General features: G+C 23.5%; 3 long non-coding RNA genes across 6 annotated transcripts; all 3 read left to right on the forward strand.

Annotated features, from left to right (window-relative positions):
- The first annotated feature begins 1,672 nt into the window (after positions 1–1,672).
- On the forward strand, positions 1,673–15,515 carry LOC127086996 (uncharacterized). Of its 4 annotated transcripts, none has more exons than XR_007789769.1 (2): positions 1,673–1,815; positions 15,331–15,515. It is a non-coding gene; the product is annotated as an uncharacterized LOC127086996 (long non-coding RNA). The 4 variants fall into 4 exon arrangements; XR_007789763.1 differs by lacking the exon at positions 1,673–1,815 and adding an exon at positions 6,125–6,267; XR_007789762.1 differs by lacking the exon at positions 1,673–1,815 and adding an exon at positions 10,571–10,713.
- Positions 15,516–19,491: 3,976 nt separating this feature from the next.
- Positions 19,492–19,966, forward strand: LOC127087199 (uncharacterized). Its single transcript, XR_007789805.1, has 2 exons — positions 19,492–19,601; positions 19,782–19,966. It is a non-coding gene; the product is annotated as an uncharacterized LOC127087199 (long non-coding RNA).
- Positions 19,967–25,228: 5,262 nt separating this feature from the next.
- On the forward strand, positions 25,229–25,693 carry LOC127087138 (uncharacterized). The gene is made up of 2 exons (XR_007789791.1): positions 25,229–25,338; positions 25,519–25,693. It is a non-coding gene; the product is annotated as an uncharacterized LOC127087138 (long non-coding RNA).
- Positions 25,694–26,028: the final 335 nt, after the last annotated feature.

The following is a 26,028-nucleotide window of genomic DNA, read 5'->3' on the forward strand; positions in this document are numbered from 1 at the left end:
CAAATTATTTGATAAAATATAATGTACAAAATTTATTTCAAATTAATATATATTAATTTATTCTATAAGTTAGTCTTATGTTCTTATCCTCTTAATATTAAACACAATAACGTTGAAATAAAAGATAAGATTTCTCATTTGAAATATATTGCCATGTAGTTAAAATTTCCAAAATGGCACAACAAGAAGTAATTAAGGAAATACAATTCATTGATAGAAGAAATCGTTAGGTTTTGTAAAAAATAATTTTAAAAATATTTTTCATAAATAAAAGAATATTTATTAGTAGACAATACATTACTTTTAACAATAATGGGCTTTATGAGTTTAAGAAAAGTTTTTTTATTAAGAACAAAAGTGATTGGATTTTAAACCAATGGTTTAGGCCAAGATATTACATTATGGAAAAATAGTAGAAAAATAAGTTTTAATATATTTTTTTTAATATTTATTAATAAGAATATCAAATGATGGTTTTTTAACTTTGGAGTATATTTTTTCTCTTATTTTATCAATATTCATATAACAGAGAAAAACTTAAGTGTTGCCCAATATTTTTTTATCAAAATAATACTTAAAAGTTAATATTTTTGTTTAAGTTACAGAAAATATAGAAAAATTATTAATCAAATAAGGTAAAAATTATTTATTCTGAATTATATATATATATATATATATATATATATATATATATATATATATATATTTATATGTTAAATAGAAGATCACTTTCGTTCTGATAATATCTTACACATTACTATTTAAAAAGCATGACTATTTTCTATTTGAAATATGTTTCCATCTATTTAAAATTAACAATAATGATATATAAAAAAAATATCAAATACAATTCCTTTATAGATTGAATCATTAAATTTTTATAAAATAAGTTAAAATTAGTTGTTAAAAAATAATTAATTAGTTAAATCTTCCAACAGTGTTTTGTTAGATTTTTGGACAACTTAAAAAGTTTTGTTTCTAATTTTTACGGTTGGATATGAAAGACGTTGTAACCACATAATATAGAAAATATAAATAATTTTTTATAACTATTCACAAAAAAATTATATTTTTATTTGTACCATTGGTTGGGGAAGACATTGTAGCCAAAAGATGTAATAAACATATTATATAGACTAAATTCTCTGCATTTGTAGATTAATTATGGGATCTAAATAAAGCAATTTGGAAAATAAAATTTGACTCTTAAAACATATTGAGAAATAAAATTATCATGTTTTTTTATTTTGAGTTTCGTAACTGTTTAATATTTGTGACAATTTAATAAATGACTAAAAAATGTTTTACTACTAAAAGAGATGTTATTAAAACATATTAAAGTTGACATTTCAATGGCTTTTTTACACAGGAATTTAATAGGTTATGTCGTATAAAACTTGTATATTGACATGGTGTTTAATTCTGAACAATAATATGTCCCCATCATTATTGGGTATTAATAAAAATTTAAATCTATCCCAAAAATAGTTTAATATTTGAGAAGTTATATAAATAAAATAATATTTGGAAATTTTATGTATTATTCATTGGGTCGATTTAAAAAAAGCATAAAAATAAATTAAAAGATTTAAATTAAAAGATAGAATTTTTAAAATCGGGATAATATCGTATTTCATAATTAAATTATGTCCTTTGGCTCACTTCTTGAAACTATTGTTCTAACTTAATTCCCAAAGTCCTTATAAATAGGCATTTGCAACATGCTTACTTCAACATTAAAAAACAAAATGGCATCCTACAAGACTCTCATTTTAACCATTTTGATCATTTGCATTGCTTCAGGCATGGTTGCCGGTAATAATCTAATTATAAAACTCAATTTTTATTGCTTCATATTCATTGTTATGTTTTTATTAAAGCATTTGGATGGTAGGATACTATCGAGTATACTAAAAGGAATATGTTTTTGTTTAAGAAAACACAATCTTATGAACACAATTTTATATATTATTTCTAATGTAATTGAAATGATAGTTTCAGGAGCAAACGGAAAATTATGCTTCGCATCAAATTTTTGTCCAACTTCACCAGAACAGTGTGACCATTTTTGTAAAGCATCATTGGGCAAACCAAAAGGTGGCTCGTGTTTAGGGGGTGAATGTTGTTGCAATTTGGAAAGTTTGAATATAAAATAAACATTTTCGTTGTTTCTTTGAATACATTTATCTACAAACACTCCATCTGAAATTTACATAATTTTTTTTGAAGTATCAATAATGTAATTTCATTTCAAAATTTAATTTTATAATTTCTACTTATTAATTGGAATAAAAATTTAATAATTTTCAACACTAAACTTATATTAAATTAATGTATTTACAAATTATTTAATTAATAGTTGTTATGGATTTTATAATTATAGTTATAAAAATAATGAAAAATATAACATGAGTAACTTATAAAAATAATCTACCATACATAAACTTCACATGACAAAATATTTATATTCCTTTAAAGAAAAAAGTGCGGAATTTTGTTTTTATTGAGACTGAGGAAATATAATTAAATTTTTTTTAATGTATGACATTTTTATTATTTTTTTAAATTTATCAAAAACATTGTTATCTAATGACCGTATATTTTAGCAATAGTTAATAATAAGAAATTCAAATGACATCCGTTGTTTTTGTAAAAATAATAATTAAAAGCTAATATTGGTGTTTAAATTATAATAAAATCTCATCAAATTATTTTATCAAGTGGTTTGGATTATAATAAAATATCTTCAAATTATTTGATCAAATATAGTGAAAATAATATATTTTTAATTAATATATAATTATTTCATTAATAAGTTAGACTGATGTTCTCAATCTCATGTTATTAAACACAATGGAACAACACAAAATATTTTAGGAGACACAATTAATGTATAGATTGAATTATTCAAGTTTAATGAAAATAATTTAAATATAAATTGTTAGAGAGTAACTTAATATTTATTACCTAGAAAATACTCCAATTTACATATGTAGTAGATTATTAAATAATTTGTTTTAACTTTCGAGTAGTTTTTATAGGTTATTTTTTACAGATGTGTAGAATTAGAGCAAAACCTATGTGTTGCCAATATTTTTATTAAAATACTACCTAAAAGCCATCTGTAAATATTTTTATTTTATTCTGTAACATTGATTATGAAAGATATTTTATGAAATAAAAATATTATCCAGATTATATGATCTGCACTTGAAGAAGAATTATGGGTTCTACAGAAAGTAATTTTAAATTTTAAATTTCTTTTAAAAAGAAATCTAGAAAGAGAGTTATAATATTTTAAAATCAAGAGTTGTGAAAATATTTGACATTATTAATCGTCACTAATAAAAGAGATCTTAATTGAATCTATAAAAGTTTGAGTTTAATAGGATATGTTGTATACAATTTGTATGTTTATATGTATCAAAATAATTTTTTTGAACCAAATGTTTTAAAAACAAGATCGAACCGGTCGGTTCAATCGGTTGGTCCGGGAACCAGCGATGAATCTGGTTGGGTCAACCTTTTAAAACCGCTAGTGGGTCAAAACCGGAATAAAATTGCAAAAACTAGATTGAACCGTCCAAAACCATTCGAACCAAATAACCGAAGTTGGTTTTGTTATACCGTCTGGTTCAGAAAAATACATCAAATTGACCATTTTGTAAAAAAACACTTTAAAAATTAATATGTCAATATTAAAACTTAACACGCATTCCCCAATCACAAAAAAGAATTACATTTTTTACATCCATACAAACTTCTAAGTTTGGTCACATCGTTATAGTTTTTCTTTCAACTACACTCCATCATCATCACGCTGTCTTTTTCAAACATAGTCACGATGTCCTGCATAATGTTAATTTCCGTTTAATTCAATATTGTTTGTTGTTGTCAACTTTAACTTGTTTGTCGTAGTTCAACTCGATTTTTTTAATTTAATTTAGTTTATTGTATTCTTTATTTTTGGTATTTTATCTTATTTGATTTAGCTATTCTTAGTTATTTGAACTTTATTTTAGTTATTATCTTCTATTATTTTAATTTTGGTTTGAATTAGCTTAAGTTATTTTATTATAACTTTTTAATTTGTTCAAATTATTCTTAAATGAAGATGAAATGAACTGTGCAACTATGTTGTGTTATTATATATGCTATTGACATTGTCGTATTAAGTTTGTAATTTATTTTTGAAATATTTCTTTTATTAAGTTGTGAACCTATGATTATGTGTGACATATCTATGAATATTAGTTTATTTAATAAACAGTTCAACTGTATGTTTAACCGGTTGAATTCATTGAACCTTAAACCAGGAATTTCACCGGTTCGATTTTTAAAACATTGATGAACCTATAAAAGTTGGCATTTAATAGGATATGTCACATAAAATTTGTATATTCATATGTATGAAACTAATTTATTTGATCAACAAATTATTTGATAAAATATAATGTACAAAATTTATTTCAAATTAATATATATTAATTTATTCTATAAGTTAGTCTTATGTTCTTATCCTCTTAATATTAAACACAATAACGTTGAAATAAAAGATAAGATTTCTCATTTGAAATATATTGCCATGTAGTTAAAATTTCCAAAATGGCACAACAAGAAGTAATTAAGGAAATACAATTCATTGATAGAAGAAATCGTTAGGTTTTGTAAAAAATAATTTTAAAAATATTTTTCATAAATAAAAGAATATTTATTAGTAGACAATACATTACTTTTAACAATCATGGGCTTTACGAGTTTAAGAAAAGTTTTTTTATTAAGAACAAAAGTGATTGGATTTTAAACCAATGGTTTAGGCCAAGATATTACATTATGGAAAAATAGTAGAAAAATAAGTTTTAATATATTTTTTTTAATATTTATATAAAGATTATCAAATGATGGTTTTTTAACTTTGGAGTATATTTTTTCTCTTATTTTATCAATATTCATATAACAGAGAAAAACTTAAGTGTTGCCCAATATTTTTGTATCAAAATAATACTTAAAAGTTAATATTTTTGTTTAAGTTACAGAAAATATAGAAAAATTATTAATCAAATAAGGTAAATATTATTTATTCTGAATTACTATATATATATATATATATATATATATATATATATATATATATATATATATATATATTATTTATTTATATTTATATGTTAAATAGAAGATCACTTTCGTTCTGATAATATCTTACACATTACTATTTAAAAAGCATGACTATTTTCTATTTGAAATATGTTTCCATCTATTTAAAATTAACAATAATGATATATAAAAAAAATATCAAATACAATTCCTTTATAGATTGAATCATTAAATTTTTATAAAATAAGTTAAAATTAGTTGTTAAAAAATAATTAATTAGTTAAATCTTCCAACAGTGTTTTGTTAGATTTTTGGACAACTTAAAAAGTTTTGTTTCTAATTTTTACGGTTGGATATGAAAGACGTTGTAACCACATAATATAGAAAATATAAATAATATTTTATAACTATTCACAAAAAAATTATATTTTTATTTGTACCATTGGTTGGGGAAGACATTGTGGCCAAAAGATGTAATAAACATATTATATAGACTAAATTCCCTGCATTTGTAGATTAATTATGGGATCTAAATAAAGCAATTTGGAAAATAAAATTTGACTCTTAAAACATATTGAGAAATAAAATTATCATGTTTTTTTATTTTGAGTTTCGTAACTGTTTAATATTTGTGACAATTTAATAAATGACTAAAAAATGTTTTACTACTAAAAGAGATGTTATTAAAACATATTAAAGTTGACATTTCAATGGCTTTTTTACACAGGAATTTAATAGGTTATGTCGTATAAAACTTGTATATTGACATGGTGTTTAATTCTGAACAATAATATGTCCCCATCATTATTGGGTATTAATAAAAATTTAAATCTATCCCAAAAATAGTTTAATATTTGAGAAGTTATATAAATAAAATAATATTTGGAAATTTTATGTATTATTCATTGGGTCGATTTAAAAAAAGCATAAAATAAATTAAAAGATAAATTAAAAGATAGAATTTTTAAAATCGGGATAATATCGTATTTCATAATTAAATTATGTCCTTTGGCTCACTTCTTGAAACTATTGTTCTAACTTAATTCCCAAAGTCCTTATAAATAGGCATTTGCAACATGCTTACTTCAACATTAAAAAACAAAATGGCATCCTACAAGACTCTCATTTTAACCATTTTGATCATTTGCATTGCTTCAGGCATGGTTGCCGGTAATAATCTAATTATAAAACTCAATTTTTATTGCTTCATATTCATTGTTATGTTTTTATTAAAGCATTTGGATGGTAGGATACTATCGAGTATACTAAAAGGAATATGTTTTTGTTTAAGAAAACACAATCTTATGAACACAATTTTATATATTATTTCTAATGTAATTGAAATGATAGTTTCAGGAGCAAACGGAAAATTATGCTTCGCATCAAATTTTTGTCCAACTTCACCAGAACAGTGTGACCATTTTTGTAAAGCATCATTGGGCAAACCAAAAGGTGGCTCGTGTTTAGGGGGTGAATGTTGTTGCAATTTGGAAAGTTTGAATATAAAATAAACATTTTCGTTGTTTCTTTGAATACATTTATCTACAAACACTCCATCTGAAATTTACATAATTTTTTTTGAAGTATCAATAATGTAATTTCATTTCAAAACTTTAATTTTATAATTTCTACTTATTAATTGGAATAAAAATTTAATAATTTTCAACACTAAACTTATATTAAATTAATGTATTTACAAATTATTTAATTAATAGTTGTTATGGATTTTATAATTATAGTTATAAAAATAATGAAAAATATAACATGAGTAACTTATAAAAATAATCTACCATACATAAACTTCACATGACAAAATATTTATATTCCTTTAAAGAAAAAAGTGCGGAATTTTGTTTTTATTGAGACTGAGGAAATATAATTAAATTTTTTTTAATGTATGACATTTTTTTTTTAAATTTATCAAAAACATTGTTATCTAATGACCGTATATTTTAGCAATAGTTAATAATAAGAAATTCAAATGACATCCGTTGTTTTTGTAAAAATAATAATTAAAAGCTAATATTGGTGTTTAAATTATAATAAAATCTCATCAAATTATTTTATCAAGTGGTTTGGATTATAATAAAATATCTTCAAATTATTTGATCAAATATAGTGAAAATAATATATTTTTAATTAATATATAATTATTTCATTAATAAGTTAGACTGATGTTCTCAATCTCATGTTATTAAACACAATGGAACAACACAAAATATTTTAGGAGACACAATTAATGTATAGATTGAATTATTCAAGTTTAATGAAAATAATTTAAATATAAATTGTTAGAGAGTAACTTAATATTTATTACCTAGAAAATACTCCAATTTACATATGTAGTAGATTATTAAATAATTTGTTTTAACTTTCGAGTAGTTTTTATAGGTTATTTTTTACAGATGTGTAGAATTAGAGCAAAACCTATGTGTTGCCAATATTTTTATTAAAATACTACCTAAAAGCCATCTGTAAATATTTTTATTTTATTCTGTAACATTGATTATGAAAGATATTTTATGAAATAAAAATATTATCCAGATTATATGATCTGCACTTGAAGAAGAATTATGGGTTCTACAGAAAGTAATTTTAAATTTTAAATTTCTTTTAAAAAGAAATCTAGAAAGAGAGTTATAATATTTTAAAATCAAGAGTTGTGAAAATATTTGACATTATTAATCGTCACTAATAAAAGAGATCTTAATTGAATCTATAAAAGTTTGAGTTTAATAGGATATGTTGTATACAATTTGTATGTTTATATGTATCAAAATAATTTTTTTGAACCAAATGTTTTAAAAACAAGATCGAACCGGTCGGTTCAATCGGTTGGTCCGGGAACCAGCGATGAATCTGGTTGGGTCAACCTTTTAAAACCGCTAGTGGGTCAAAACCGGAATAAAATTGCAAAAACTAGATTGAACCGTCCAAAACCATTCGAACCAAATAACCGAAGTTGGTTTTGTTATACCGTCTGGTTCAGAAAAATACATCAAATTGACCATTTTGTTAAAAAAACACTTTAAAAATTAATATGTCAATATTAAAACTTAACACGCATTCCCCAATCACAAAAAAGAATTACATTTTTTACATCCATACAAACTTCTAAGTTTGGTCACATCGTTATAGTTTTTCTTTCAACTACACTCCATCATCATCACGCTGTCTTTTTCAAACATAGTCACGATGTCCTGCATAATGTTAATTTCCGTTTAATTCAATATTGTTTGTTGTTGTCAACTTTAACTTGTTTGTCGTAGTTCAACTCGATTTTTTTAATTTAATTTAGTTTATTGTATTCTTTATTTTTGGTATTTTATCTTATTTGATTTAGCTATTCTTAGTTATTTGAACTTTATTTTAGTTATTATCTTCTATTATTTTAATTTTGGTTTGAATTAGCTTAAGTTATTTTATTATAACTTTTTAATTTGTTCAAATTATTCTTAAATGAAGATGAAATGAACTGTGCAACTATGTTGTGTTATTATATATGCTATTGACATTGTCGTATTAAGTTTGTAATTTATTTTTGAAATATTTCTTTTATTAAGTTGTGAACCTATGATTATGTGTGACATATCTATGAATATTAGTTTATTTAATAAACAGTTCAACTGTATGTTTAACCGGTTGAATTCATTGAACCTTAAACCAGGAATTTCACCGGTTCGATTTTTAAAACATTGATGAACCTATAAAAGTTGGCATTTAATAGGATATGTCACATAAAATTTGTATATTCATATGTATGAAACTAATTTATTTGATCAACAAATTATTTGATAAAATATAATGTACAAAATTTATTTCAAATTAATATATATTAATTTATTCTATAAGTTAGTCTTATGTTCTTATCCTCTTAATATTAAACACAATAACGTTGAAATAAAAGATAAGATTTCTCATTTGAAATATATTGCCGTGTAGTTAAAATTTCCAAAATGGCACAACAAGAAGTAATTAAGGAAATACAATTCATTGATAGAAGAAATCGTTAGGTTTTGTAAAAAATAATTTTAAAAATATTTTTCATAAATAAAAGAATATTTATTAGTAGACAATACATTACTTTTAACAATCATGGGCTTTATGAGTTTAAGAAAAGTTTTTTTATTAAGAACAAAAGTGATTGGATTTTAAACCAATGGTTTAGGCCAAGATATTACATTATGGAAAAATAGTAGAAAAATAAGTTTTAATATATTTTTTTTAATATTTATTAATAAGATTATCAAATGATGGTTTTTTAACTTTGGAGTATATTTTTTCTCTTATTTTATCAATATTCATATAACAGAGAAAAACTTAAGTGTTGCCCAATATTTTTGTATCAAAATAATACTTAAAAGTTAATATTTTTGTTTAAGTTACAGAAAATATAGAAAAATTATTAATCAAATAAGGTAAATATTATTTATTTTGAATTACTATATATATATATATATATATATATATATATATATATATATATATATATATATATTATATATTATTTATTTTATATGTTAAATAGAAGATCACTTTCGTTCTGATAATATCTTACACATTACTATTTAAAAAGCATGACTATTTTCTATTTGAAATATGTTTCCATCTATTTAAAATTAACAATAATGATATATAAAAAAAATATCAAATACAATTCCTTTATAGATTGAATCATTAAATTTTTATAAAATAAGTTAAAATTAGTTGTTAAAAAATAATTAATTAGTTAAATCTTCCAACAGTGTTTTGTTAGATTTTTGGACAACTTAAAAAGTTTTGTTTCTAATTTTTACGGTTGGATATGAAAGACGTTGTAACCACATAATATAGAAAATATAAATAATATTTTATAACTATTCACAAAAAAATTATATTTTTATTTGTACCATTGGTTGGGGAAGACATTGTGGCCAAAAGATGTAATAAACATATTATATAGACTAAATTCCCTGCATTTGTAGATTAATTATGGGATCTAAATAAAGCAATTTGGAAAATAAAATTTGACTCTTAAAACATATTGAGAAATAAAATTATCATGTTTTTTTATTTTGAGTTTCGTAACTGTTTAATATTTGTGACAATTTAATAAATGACTAAAAAATGTTTTACTACTAAAAGAGATGTTATTAAAACATATTAAAGTTGACATTTCAATGGCTTTTTTACACAGGAATTTAATAGGTTATGTCGTATAAAACTTGTATATTGACATGGTGTTTAATTCTGAACAATAATATGTCCCCATCATTATTGGGTATTAATAAAAATTTAAATCTATCCCAAAAATAGTTTAATATTTGAGAAGTTATATAAATAAAATAATATTTGGAAATTTTATGTATTATTCATTGGGTCGATTTAAAAAAAGCATAAAAATAAAAAAATAAATTAAAAGATAGAATTTTTAAAATCGGGATAATATCGTATTTCATAATTAAATTATGTCCTTTGGCTCACTTCTTGAAACTATTGTTCTAACTTAATTCCCAAAGTCCTTATAAATAGGCATTTGCAACATGCTTACTTCAACATTAAAAAACAAAATGGCATCCTACAAGACTCTCATTTTAACCATTTTGATCATTTGCATTGCTTCAGGCATGGTTGCCGGTAATAATCTAATTATAAAACTCAATTTTTATTGCTTCATATTCATTGTTATGTTTTTATTAAAGCATTTGGATGGTAGGATACTATCGAGTATACTAAAAGGAATATGTTTTTGTTTAAGAAAACACAATCTTATGAACACAATTTTATATATTATTTCTAATGTAATTGAAATGATAGTTTCAGGAGCAAACGGAAAATTATGCTTCGCATCAAATTTTTGTCCAACTTCACCAGAACAGTGTGACCATTTTTGTAAAGCATCATTGGGCAAACCAAAAGGTGGCTCGTGTTTAGGGGGTGAATGTTGTTGCAATTTGGAAAGTTTGAATATAAAATAAACATTTTCGTTGTTTCTTTGAATACATTTATCTACAAACACTCCATCTGAAATTTACATAATTTTTTTTTTGAAGTATCAATAATGTAATTTCATTTCAAAACTTTAATTTTATAATTTCTACTTATTAATTGGAATAAAAATTTAATAATTTTCAACACTAAACTTATATTAAATTAATGTATTTAAAAATTATTTAATTAATAGTTGTTATGGATTTTATAATTATAGTTATAAAAATAATGAAAAATATAACATGAGTAACTTATAAAAATAATCTACCATACATAAACTTCACATGACAAAATATTTATATTCCTTTAAAGAAAAAAGTGCGGAATTTGGTTTTTATTGAGACTGAGGAAATATAATTAAATTTTTTTTTAATGTATGACATTTTTTTTTAAATTTATCAAAAACATTGTTATCTAATGACCGTATATTTTAGCAATAGTTAATAATAAGAAATTCAAATGACATCCGTTGTTTTTGTAAAAATAATAATTAAAAGCTAATATTGGTGTTTAAATTATAATAAAATCTCATCAAATTATTTTATCAAGTGGTTTGGATTATAATAAAATATCTTCAAATTATTTGATCAAATATAGTGAAAATAATATATTTTTAATTAATATATAATTATTTCATTAATAAGTTAGACTGATGTTCTCAATCTCATGTTATTAAACACAATGGAACAACACAAAATATTTTAGGAGACACAATTAATGTATAGATTGAATTATTCAAGTTTAATGAAAATAATTTAAATATAAATTGTTAGAGAGTAACTTAATATTTATTACCTAGAAAATACTCCAATTTACATATGTAGTAGATTATTAAATAATTTGTTTTAACTTTCGAGTAGTTTTTATAGGTTATTTTTTACAGATGTGTAGAATTAGAGCAAAACCTATGTGTTGCCAATATTTTTATTAAAATACTACCTAAAAGCCATCTGTAAATATTTTTATTTTATTCTGTAACATTGATTATGAAAGATATTTTATGAAATAAAAATATTATCCAGATTATATGATCTGCACTTGAAGAAGAATTATGGGTTCTACAGAAAGTAATTTTAAATTTTAAATTTCTTTTAAAAAGAAATCTAGAAAGAGAGTTATAATATTTTAAAATCAAGAGTTGTGAAAATATTTGACATTATTAATCGTCACTAATAAAAGAGATCTTAATTGAATCTATAAAAGTTTGAGTTTAATAGGATATGTTGTATACAATTTGTATGTTTATATGTATCAAAATAATTTTTTTGAACCAAATGTTTTAAAAACAAGATCGAACCGGTCGGTTCAATCGGTTGGTCCGGGAACCAGCGATGAATCTGGTTGGGTCAACCTTTTAAAACCGCTAGTGGGTCAAAACCGGAATAAAATTGCAAAAACTAGATTGAACCGTCCAAAACCATTCGAACCAAATAACCGAAGTTGGTTTTGTTATACCGTCTGGTTCAGAAAAATACATCAAATTGACCATTTTGTTAAAAAAACACTTTAAAAATTAATATGTCAATATTAAAACTTAACACGCATTCCCCAATCACAAAAAAGAATTACATTTTTTACATCCATACAAACTTCTAAGTTTGGTCACATCGTTATAGTTTTTCTTTCAACTACACTCCATCATCATCACGCTGTCTTTTTCAAACATAGTCACGATGTCCTGCATAATGTTAATTTCCGTTTAATTCAATATTGTTTGTTGTTGTCAACTTTAACTTGTTTGTCGTAGTTCAACTCGATTTTTTTAATTTAATTTAGTTTATTGTATTCTTTATTTTTGGTATTTTATCTTATTTGATTTAGCTATTCTTAGTTATTTGAACTTTATTTTAGTTATTATCTTCTATTATTTTAATTTTGGTTTGAATTAGCTTAAGTTATTTTATTATAACTTTTTAATTTGTTCAAATTATTCTTAAATGAAGATGAAATGAACTGTGCAACTATGTTGTGTTATTATATATGCTATTGACATTGTCGTATTAAGTTTGTAATTTATTTTTGAAATATTTCTTTTATTAAGTTGTGAACCTATGATTATGTGTGACATATCTATGAATATTAGTTTATTTAATAAACAGTTCAACTGTATGTTTAACCGGTTGAATTCATTGAACCTTAAACCAGGAATTTCACCGGTTCGATTTTTAAAACATTGATGAACCTATAAAAGTTGGCATTTAATAGGATATGTCACATAAAATTTGTATATTCATATGTATGAAACTAATTTATTTGATCAACAAATTATTTGATAAAATATAATGTACAAAATTTATTTCAAATTAATATATATTAATTTATTCTATAAGTTAGTCTTATGTTCTTATCCTCTTAATATTAAACACAATAACGTTGAAATAAAAGATAAGATTTCTCATTTGAAATATATTGCCGTGTAGTTAAAATTTCCAAAATGGCACAACAAGAAGTAATTAAGGAAATACAATTCATTGATAGAAGAAATCGTTAGGTTTTGTAAAAAATAATTTTAAAAATATTTTTCATAAATAAAAGAATATTTATTAGTAGACAATACATTACTTTTAACAATCATGGGCTTTATGAGTTTAAGAAAAGTTTTTTATTAAGAACAAAAGTGATTGGATTTTAAACCAATGGTTTAGGCCAAGATATTACATTATGGAAAAATAGTAGAAAAATAAGTTTTAATATATTTTTTTTAATATTTATTAATAAGATTATCAAATGATGGTTTTTTAACTTTGGAGTATATTTTTTCTCTTATTTTATCAATATTCATATAACAGAGAAAAACTTAAGTGTTGCCCAATATTTTTGTATCAAAATAATACTTAAAAGTTAATATTTTTGTTTAATTACAGAAAATATAGAAAAATTATTAATCAAATAAGGTAAATATTATTTATTCTGAATTATATATATATATATATATATATATATATATATATATATATATATATATATATATATATTTGTTTATTTATTTTATATGTTAAATAGAAGATCACTTTCGTTCTGATAATATCTTACACATTACTATTTAAAAAGCATGACTATTTTCTATTTGAAATATGTTTCCATCTATTTAAAATTAACAATAATGATATATAAAAAAAATATCAAATACAATTCCTTTATAGATTGAATCATTAAATTTTTATAAAATAAGTTAAAATTAGTTGTTAAAAAATAATTAATTAGTTAAATCTTCCAACAGTGTTTTGTTAGATTTTTGGACAACTTAAAAAGTTTTGTTTCTAATTTTTACGGTTGGATATGAAAGACGTTGTAACCACATAATATAGAAAATATAAATAATATTTTATAACTATTCACAAAAAAATTATATTTTTATTTGTACCATTGGTTGGGGAAGACATTGTGGCCAAAAGATGTAATAAACATATTATATAGACTAAATTCCCTGCATTTGTAGATTAATTATGGGATCTAAATAAAGCAATTTGGAAAATAAAATTTGACTCTTAAAACATATTGAGAAATAAAATTATCATGTTTTTTTATTTTGAGTTTCGTAACTGTTTAATATTTGTGACAATTTAATAAATGACTAAAAAATGTTTTACTACTAAAAGAGATGTTATTAAAACATATTAAAGTTGACATTTCAATGGCTTTTTTACACAGGAATTTAATAGGTTATGTCGTATAAAACTTGTATATTGACATGGTGTTTAATTCTGAACAATAATATGTCCCCATCATTATTGGGTATTAATAAAAATTTAAATCTATCCCAAAAATAGTTTAATATTTGAGAAGTTATATAAATAAAATAATATTTGGAAATTTTATGTATTATTCATTGGGTCGATTTAAAAAAAGCATAAAAATAAATTAAAAGATAGAATTTTTAAAATCGGGATAATATCGTATTTCATAATTAAATTATGTCCTTTGGCTCACTTCTTGAAACTATTGTTCTAACTTAATTCCCAAAGTCCTTATAAATAGGCATTTGCAACATGCTTACTTCAACATTAAAAAACAAAATGGCATCCTACAAGACTCTCATTTTAACCATTTTGATCATTTGCATTGCTTCAGGCATGGTTGCCGGTAATAATCTAATTATAAAACTCAATTTTTATTGCTTCATATTCATTGTTATGTTTTTATTAAAGCATTTGGATGGTAGGATACTATCGAGTATACTAAAAGGAATATGTTTTTGTTTAAGAAAACACAATCTTATGAACACAATTTTATATATTATTTCTAATGTAATTGAAATGATAGTTTCAGGAGCAAACGGAAAATTATGCTTCGCATCAAATTTTTGTCCAACTGCACCAGAACAGTGTGACCATTTTTGTAAAGCATCATTGGGCAAACCAAAAGGTGGCTCGTGTTTAGGGGGTGAATGTTGTTGCAATTTGGAAAGTTTGAATATAAAATAAACATTTTCGTTGTTTCTTTGAATACATTTATCTACAAACACTCCATCTGAAATTTACATAATTTTTTTTTGAAGTATCAATAATGTAATTTCATTTCAAAACTTTAATTTTATAATTTCTACTTATTAATTGGAATAAAAATTTAATAATTTTCAACACTAAACTTATATTAAATTAATGTATTTACAAATTATTTAATTAATAGTTGTTATGGATTTTATAATTATAGTTATAAAAATAATGAAAAATATAACATGAGTAACTTATAAAAATAATCTACCATACATAAACTTCACATGACAAAATATTTATATTCCTTTAAAGAAAAAAGTGCGGAATTTTGTTTTTATTGAGACTGAGGAAATATAATTAAATTTTTTTTTAATGTATGACATTTTTTTTTTTTAATTTATCAAAAACATTGTTATCTAATGACCGTATATTTTAGCAATAGTTAATAATAAGAAATTCAAATGACATCCGTTGTTTTTGTAAAAATAATAATTAAAAGCTAATATTGGTGTTTAAATTATAATAAAATCTCATCAAATTATTTTATCAAGTGGTTTGGATTATAATAAAATATCTTCAAATTATTTGATCAAATATAGTGAAAATAATATATTTTTAATTAATATATAATTATTTCATTAATAAGTTAGACTGATGTTCTCAATCTCATGTTATTAAACACAATGGAACAACACAAAATATTTTAGGAGACACAATTAATGTATAGATTGAATTATTCAAGTTTAATGAAAATAATTTAAATATAAATTGTTAGAGAGTAACTTAATATTTATTACCTAGAAAATACTCCAATTTACATATGTAGTAGATTATTAAATAATTTGTTTTAACTTTCGAGTAGTTTTTATAGGTTATTTTTTACAGATGTGTAGAATTAGAGCAAAACCTATGTGTTGCCAATATTTTTATTAAAATACTACCTAAAAGCCATCTGTAAATATTTTTATTTTATTCTGTAACATTGATTATGAAAGATATTTTATGAAATAAAAATATTATCCAGATTATATGATCTGCACTTGAAGAAGAATTATGGGTTCTACAGAAAGTAATTTTAAATTTTAAATTTCTTTTAAAAAGAAATCTAGAAAGAGAGTTATAATATTTTAAAATCAAGAGTTGTGAAAATATTTGACATTATTAATCGTCACTAATAAAAGAGATCTTAATTGAATCTATAAAAGTTTGAGTTTAATAGGATATGTTGTATACAATTTGTATGTTTATATGTATCAAAATAATTTTTTTGAACCAAATGTTTTAAAAACAAGATCGAACCGGTCGGTTCAATCGGTTGGTCCGGGAACCAGCGATGAATCTGGTTGGGTCAACCTTTTAAAACCGCTAGTGGGTCAAAACCGGAATAAAATTGAAAAAACTAGATTGAACAGTCCAAAACCATTCGAACCAAATAACCGAAGTTGGTTTTGTTATACCGTCTGGTTCAGAAAAATACATCAAATTGACCATTTTGTTAAAAAAACACTTTAAAAATTAATATGTCAATATTAAAACTTAACACGCATTCCCCAATCACAAAAAAGAATTACATTTTTTACATCCATACAAACTTCTAAGTTTGGTCACATCGTTATAGTTTTTCTTTCAACTACACTCCATCATCATCACGCTGTCTTTTTCAAACATAGTCACGATGTCCTGCATAATGTTAATTTCCGTTTAATTCAATATTGTTTGTTGTTGTCAACTTTAACTTGTTTGTCGTAGTTCAACTCGATTTTTTTAATTTAATTTAGTTTATTGTATTCTTTATTTTTGGTATTTTATCTTATTTGATTTAGCTATTCTTAGTTATTTGAACTTTATTTTAGTTATTATCTTCTATTATTTTAATTTTGGTTTGAATTAGCTTAAGTTATTTTATTATAACTTTTTAATTTGTTCAAATTATTCTTAAATGAAGATGAAATGAACTGTGCAACTATGTTGTGTTATTATATATGCTATTGACATTGTCGTATTAAGTTTGTAATTTATTTTTGAAATATTTCTTTTATTAAGTTGTGAACCTATGATTATGTGTGACATATCTATGAATATTAGTTTATTTAATAAACAGTTCAACTGTATGTTTAACCGGTTGAATTCATTGAACCTTAAACCAGGAATTTCACCGGTTCGATTTTTAAAACATTGATGAACCTATAAAAGTTGGCATTTAATAGGATATGTCACATAAAATTTGTATATTCATATGTATGAAACTAATTTATTTGATCAACAAATTATTTGATAAAATATAATGTACAAAATTTATTTCAAATTAATATATATTAATTTATTCTATAAGTTAGTCTTATGTTCTTATCCTCTTAATATTAAACACAATAACGTTGAAATAAAAGATAAGATTTCTCATTTGAAATATATTGCCGTGTAGTTAAAATTTCCAAAATGGCACAACAAGAAGTAATTAAGGAAATACAATTCATTGATAGAAGAAATCGTTAGGTTTTGTAAAAAATAATTTTAAAAATATTTTTCATAAATAAAAGAATATTTATTAGTAGACAATACATTACTTTTAACAATCATGGGCTTTATGAGTTTAAGAAAAGTTTTTTATTAAGAACAAAAGTGATTGGATTTTAAACCAATGGTTTAGGCCAAGATATTACATTATGGAAAAATAGTAGAAAAATAAGTTTTAATATATTTTTTTTAATATTTATTAATAAGATTATCAAATGATGGTTTTTTAACTTTGGAGTATATTTTTTCTCTTATTTTATCAATATTCATATAACAGAGAAAAACTTAAGTGTTGCCCAATATTTTTGTATCAAAATAATACTTAAAAGTTAATATTTTTGTTTAAGTTACAGAAAATATAGAAAAATTATTAATCAAATAAGGTAAATATTATTTATTTGAATTACTATATATATATATATATATATATATATATATATATATATATATATATATATATATATTTGTTTATTTATTTTATATGTTAAATAGAAGATCACTTTCGTTCTGATAATATCTTACACATTAGTATTTAAAAAGCATGACTATTTTCTATTTGAAATATGTTTCCATCTATTTAAAATTAACAATAATGATATATAAAAAAAATATCAAATACAATTCCTTTATAGATTGAATCATTAAATTTTTATAAAATAAGTTAAAATTAGTTGTTAAAAAATAATTAATTAGTTAAATCTTCCAACAGTGTTTTGTTAGATTTTTGGACAACTTAAAAAGTTTTGTTTCTAATTTTTACGGTTGGATATGAAAGACGTTGTAACCACATAATATAGAAAATATAAATAATATTTTATAACTATTCACAAAAAATTATATTTTTATTTGTACCATTGGTTGGGGAAGACATTGTAGCCAAAAGATGTAATAAACATATTATATAGACTAAATTCCTGCATTTGTAGATTAATTATGGGATCTAAATAAAGCAATTTGGAAAATAAAATTTGACTCTTAAAACATATTGAGAAATAAAATTATCATGTTTTTTTATTTTGAGTTTCGTAACTGTTTAATATTTGTGACAATTTAATAAATGACTAAAAAATGTTTTACTACTAAAAGAGATGTTATTAAAACATATTAAAGTTGACATTTCAATGGCTTTTTTACACAGGAATTTAATAGGTTATGTCGTATAAAACTTGTATATTGACATGGTGTTTAATTCTGAACAATAATATGTCCCCATCATTATTGGGTATTAATAAAAATTTAAATCTATCCCAAAAATAGTTTAATATTTGAGAAGTTATATAAATAAAATAATATTTGGAAATTTTATGTATTATTCATTGGGTCGATTTAAAAAAAGCATAAAAATAAATTAAAAGATTTAAATTAAAAGATAGAATTTTTAAAATCGGGATAATATCGTATTTCATAATTAAATTATGTCCTTTGGCTCACTTCTTGAAACTATTGTTCTAACTTAATTCCCAAAGTCCTTATAAATAGGCATTTGCAACATGCTTACTTCAACATTAAAAAACAAAATGGCATCCTACAAGACTCTCATTTTAACCATTTTGATCATTTGCATTGCTTCAGGCATGGTTGCCGGTAATAATCTAATTATAAAACTCAATTTTTATTGCTTCATATTCATTGTTATGTTTTTATTAAAGCATTTGGATGGTAGGATACTATCGAGTATACTAAAAGGAATATGTTTTTGTTTAAGAAAACACAATCTTATGAACACAATTTTATATATTATTTCTAATGTAATTGAAATGATAGTTTCAGGAGCAAACGGAAAATTATGCTTCGCATCAAATTTTTGTCCAACTGCACCAGAACAGTGTGACCATTTTTGTAAAGCATCATTGGGCAAACCAAAAGGTGGCTCGTGTTTAGGGGGTGAATGTTGTTGCAATTTGGAAAGTTTGAATATAAAATAAACATTTTCGTTGTTTCTTTGAATACATTTATCTACAAACACTCCATCTGAAATTTACATAATTTTTTTTGAAGTATCAATATTGTAATTTCATTTCAAAACTTTAATTTTATAATTTCTACTTATTAATTGGAATAAAAATTTAATAATTTTCAACACTAAACTTATATTAAATTAATGTATTTACAAATTATTTAATTAATAGTTGTTATGGATTTTATAATTATAGTTATAAAAATAATGAAAAATATAACATGAGTAACTTATAAAAATAATCTACCATACATAAACTTCACATGACAAAATATTTATATTCCTTTAAAGAAAAAAGTGCGGAATTTTGTTTTTATTGAGACTGAGGAAATATAATTAAATTTTTTTTTAATGTATGACATTTATTATTTTTTTTTAAATTTATCAAAAACATTGTTATCTAATGACCGTATATTTTAGCAATAGTTAATAATAAGAAATTCAAATGACATCCGTTCTTTTTGTAAAAATAATAATTAAAAGCTAATATTGGTGTTTAAATTATAATAAAATCTCATCAAATTATTTTATCAAGTGGTTTGGATTATAATAAAATATCTTCAAATTATTTGATCAAATATAGTGAAAATAATATATTTTTAATTAATATATAATTATTTCATTAATAAGTTAGACTGATGTTCTCAATCTCATGTTATTAAACACAATGGAACAACACAAAATATTTTAGGAGACACAATTAATGTATAGATTGAATTATTCAAGTTTAATGAAAATAATTTAAATATAAAATTGTTAGAGAGTAACTTAATATTTATTACCTAGAAAATACTCCAATTTACATATGTAGTAGATTATTAAATAATTTGTTTTAACTTTCGAGTAGTTTTTATTAGATTTTATTAGATTTAATTCATATTTAAATTGTATTATTTTCTTAGCCCCTAAGTTTGTTAGAGGGTATTTTAGTATTTTATCCTATTATAGTAACCCTAGTTTTAGCTTATAAATAGGGTGTCAATCATTGTAACTTTTAATCCTTTTTGTAGCCGTCATTCTCTTAATAGAATATTTTCATTCTTTCTTTATTCTACCTTTGCACCAACAATTGGTATCTAGAGCTCCGGTTCAGATTCATTGGGAAACACGGGAAAACGACGAGTGAACGTGAGGTCTTGTGTGTTGATTTTGATTCTTAGATACGTGTTGAATCTTGAACAAAATCTGATCAGAATTTTAATTCTGGGGTTGGGAACACTGTGTGAGAAATTTGAGTGTACTGTGCAAGGTAGAAAGATGAACGGAAACGGCAACATGAACACCAAACTTCCAGTATTTGACGGTAAAAACTGGAATCGTTGGATGATCCAAATGCGTGTACTGTTCGGTGCTCAAGATGTTCTAGATCTTGTCACTGATGGTTATGTTCAGGTAGCAGCAGATGCGACGGATGAACAGAAAAACGCAGAAGGAAGTATGGAAGAAGGATCAGAAAGCATTGTTCTTCATTCATCAATGTGTTGATGTAAATGTGTTTGAGAAGATTGCAGATTCAACGACAGCAAAGGCTGCGTGGGACACACTGGTTAGATGTTATGGTGGTGACGCATTAGTGAAGAAGGTGAAGCTTCAGTCCTTGAGAAAGCAATATGAGAATCTCAACATGAAGAATAATGAGAAAGTTTCTGAATACATCTCCAGAGTGATTCTGATCACTAATGAGATGAAAGCGTGTGGAGAAAAACTCTTTTGAAGAAAAATCATGGAGAAGGTATTGAGATCCCTTACCTCTCAATTTGATTACATTGTGGTAGCAATAGAACATTCCAAAGATCTGAGCACCATGAGAATTGAAGAGCTGCAGAGCAGTCTAGAAGCTCAAGAGTTGCGTTTGACTGAGACAACTTCTGAAAGGGAAGTAGAGCAGCAGGCTCTGAAAGCAACTTCTGATAGGAGGTATCAGAAGCAGTCAGAAGCCAGGAGAAGATCTGATGGTGGTCAGAAGTCACAAAGCTCAACCTCTGATAGACAAAAGAATGCTCAGAAGGGAAAAGAGAAGTATGACAAGAAGAAATCCAATGTTACTGCTGTAAGAAGTTGGTCACTTTGCTAGAGACTGTTGGTCAAACAAGGAGAGAAAATCAGAAGAAGCAAATATAGCCAGAAGTTCTGATGACGAATCTGTGCTATTGATGGCCTCTGAATCTGATATATGGATCTGATAGACTGGTGGTATAAGGACACTGGCTGTTCAAATCATCTTACTGGAAACAAGAAATGGCTGGTTGACTTTGACTCTGAAAAGAGGACAAAGATCAGATGTGCTGATGACAAATATCTTAATGCAGAAGGTATGGGAAATGTCAGAGTGACTCTGAACAATGGGAAAACAGCATTGATTCAGAACGTGTGGTATGTACCTGGCATCAGAAGCAATCTGATGAGTGTGGGACAATTAATTGAGAAAGGTTTTTCAGTTACCATGAAGGACAATCTTCTGAAGCTGTATGACTGCAATCAGAAGTTGATTATGGAGTCAGAACAGGGAAGGAATAGAACAATTTGTATGTTTATATATGTATCAAAATAATTTTTTTGAACCAAATGTTTTAAAAACAAGATCGAACCGGTCGGTTCAATCGGTTGGTCCGGGAACCAGCGATGAATCTGGTTGGGTCAACCTTTTAAAACCGCTAGTGGGTCAAAACCGGAATAAAATTGCAAAAACTAGATTAAACAGTCCAAAACCATTCGAACCAAATAACCGAAGTTGGTTTTGTTATACCGTCTGGTTCAGAAAAATACATCAAATTGACCATTTTGTTAAAAAAACACTTTAAAAATTAATATGTCAATATTAAAACTTAACACGCATTCCCCAATCACAAAAAAGAATTACATTTTTTACATCCATACAAACTTCTAAGTTTGGTCACATCGTTATAGTTTTTCTTTCAACTACACTCCATCATCATCACGCTGTCTTTTTCAAACATAGTCACGATGTCCTGCATAATGTTAATTTCCGTTTAATTCAATATTGTTTGTTGTTGTCAACTTTAACTTGTTTGTCGTAGTTCAACTCGATTTTTTAATTTAATTTAGTTTATTGTATTCTTTATTTTTGGTATTTTATCTTATTGATTTAGCTATTCTTAGTTATTTGAACTTTATTTTAGTTATTATCTTCTATTATTTTAATTTTGGTTTGAATTAGCTTAAGTTATTTTATTATAACTTTTTAATTTGTTCAAATTATTCTTAAATGAAGATGAAATGAACTGTGCAACTATGTTGTGTTATTATATATGCTATTGACATTGTCGTATTAAGTTTGTAATTTATTTTTGAAATATTTTTTATTAAGTTGTGAACCTATGATTATGTGTGACATATCTATGAATATTAGTTTATTTAATAAACAGTTCAACTGTATGTTTAACCGGTTGAATTCATTGAACCTTAACCAGGAATTTCACCGGTTCGATTTTTAAAACATTGATGAACCTATAAAAGTTGGCATTTAATAGGATATGTCACATAAAATTTGTATATTCATATGTATGAAACTAATTTATTTGATCAACAAATTATTTGATAAAATATAATGTACAAAATTTATTTCAAATTAATATATATTAATTTATTCTATAAGTTAGTCTTATGTTCTTATCCTCTTAATATTAAACACAATAACGTTGAAATAAAAGATAAGATTTCTCATTTGAAATATATTGCCGTGTAGTTAAAATTCCAAAATGGCACAACAAGAAGTAATTAAGGAAATACAATTCATTGATAGAAGAAATCGTTAGGTTTTGTAAAAAATAATTTTAAAAATATTTTCATAAATAAAAGAATATTTATTAGTAGACAATACATTACTTTTAACAATCATGGGCTTTATGAGTTTAAGAAAAGTTGTTTTATTAAGAACAAAAGTGATTGGATTTTAAACCAATGGTTTAGGCCAAGATATTACATTATGGAAAAATAGTAGAAAAATAAGTTTTAATATATTTTTTTAATATTTATTAATAAGATTATCAAATGATGGTTTTTTAACTTTGGAGTATATTTTTCTCTTATTTTATCAATATTCATATAACAGAGAAAAACTTAAGTGTTGCCCAATATTTTTGTATCAAAATAATACTTAAAAGTTAATATTTGTTTAAGTTACAGAAATATAGAAAAATTATTAATCAAATAAGGTAAATATTATTTATTTTGAATTACATATATATATATATATTATATATATATATATATATATATATATATATTGTTTATTTATTTATATGTTAAATAGAAGATCACTTTCGTTCTGATAATATCTTACACATTAGTATTTAAAAAGCATGACTATTTTCTATTTGAAATATGTTTCCATCTATTTAAAATTAACAATAATGATATATAAAAAAATATCAAATACAATTCATTTATAGATTGAATCATTAAATTTTTATAAAATAAGTTAAAATTAGTTGTTAAAAAATAATTAATTAGTTAAATCTTCCAACAGTGTTTTGTTAGATTTTGGACAACTTAAAAAGTTTTGTTTCTAATTTTTACGGTTGGATATGAAAGACGTTGTAACCATATAATATAGAAAATATAAATAATATTTTGTAACTATTCACAAAAAAATTATATTTTTATTTGTACCATTGGTTGGGGAAGACATTGTAGCCAAAAGATGTAATAAACATATTATATAGACTAAATTCCCTGCATTTGTAGATTAATTATGGGATCTAAATAAAGCAATTTGGAAAATAAAATTTGACTCTTAAAACATATTGAGAAATAAAATTATCATGTTTTTTTATTTTGAGTTTCGTAACTGTTTAATATTTGTGACAATTTAATAAATGACTAAAAAATGTTTTACTACTAAAAGAGATGTTATTAAAACATATTAAAGTTGACATTTCAATGGCTTTTTTACACAGGAATTAATAGGTTATGTCGTATAAAACTTGTATATTGACATGGTGTTTAATTCTGAACAATAATATGTCCCCATCATTATTGGGTATTAATAAAAATTTAAATCTATCCCAAAAATAGTTTAATATTTGAGAAGTTATATAAATAAAATAATATTTGGAAATTTTATGTATTATTCATTGGGTCGATTTAAAAAAAGCATAAAAATAAATTAAAAGATTTAAATTAAAAGATAGAATTTTTAAAATCGGGATAATATCGTATTTCATAATTAAATTATGTCCTTTGGCTCACTTCTTGAAACTATTGTTCTAACTTAATTCCCAAAGTCCTTATAAATAGGCATTTGCAACATGCTTACTTCAACATTAAAAAACAAAATGGCATCCTACAAGACTCTCATTTTAACCATTTTGATCATTTGCATTGCTTCAGGCATGGTTGCCGGTAATAATCTAATTATAAAACTCAATTTTTATTGCTTCATATTCATTGTTATGTTTTTATTAAAGCATTTGGATGGTAGGATACTATCGAGTATACTAAAAGGAATATGTTTTTGTTTAAGAAAACACAATCTTATGAACACAATTTTATATATTATTTCTAATGTAATTGAAATGATAGTTTCAGGAGCAAACGGAAAATTATGCTTCGCATCAAATTTTTGTCCAACTGCACCAGAACAGTGTGACCATTTTTGTAAAGCATCATTGGGCAAACCAAAAGGTGGCTCGTGTTTAGGGGGTGAATGTTGTTGCAATTTGGAAAGTTTGAATATAAAATAAACATTTTCGTTGTTTCTTTTAATACATTTATCTACAAACACTCCATCTGAAATTTACATAATCTTTTTTTGAAGTATCAATAATGTAATTTCATTTCAAAACTTTAATTTTATAATTTCTACTTATTAATTGGAATAAAAATTTAATAATTTTCAACACTAAACTTATATTAAATTAATGTATTTACAAATTATTTAATTAATAGTTGTTATGGATTTTATAATTATAGTTATAAAAATAATGAAAAATATAACATGAGTAACTTATAAAAATAATCTACCATACATAAACTTCACATGACAAAATATTTATATTCCTTTAAAGAAAAAAGTGCGGAATTTTGTTTTTA

The sequence above is a fragment of the Lathyrus oleraceus genome, chromosome 1 (genome assembly GCF_024323335.1).
Source record: "Lathyrus oleraceus cultivar Zhongwan6 chromosome 1, CAAS_Psat_ZW6_1.0, whole genome shotgun sequence".
Taxonomy (NCBI): domain Eukaryota; kingdom Viridiplantae; phylum Streptophyta; class Magnoliopsida; order Fabales; family Fabaceae; genus Lathyrus; species Lathyrus oleraceus.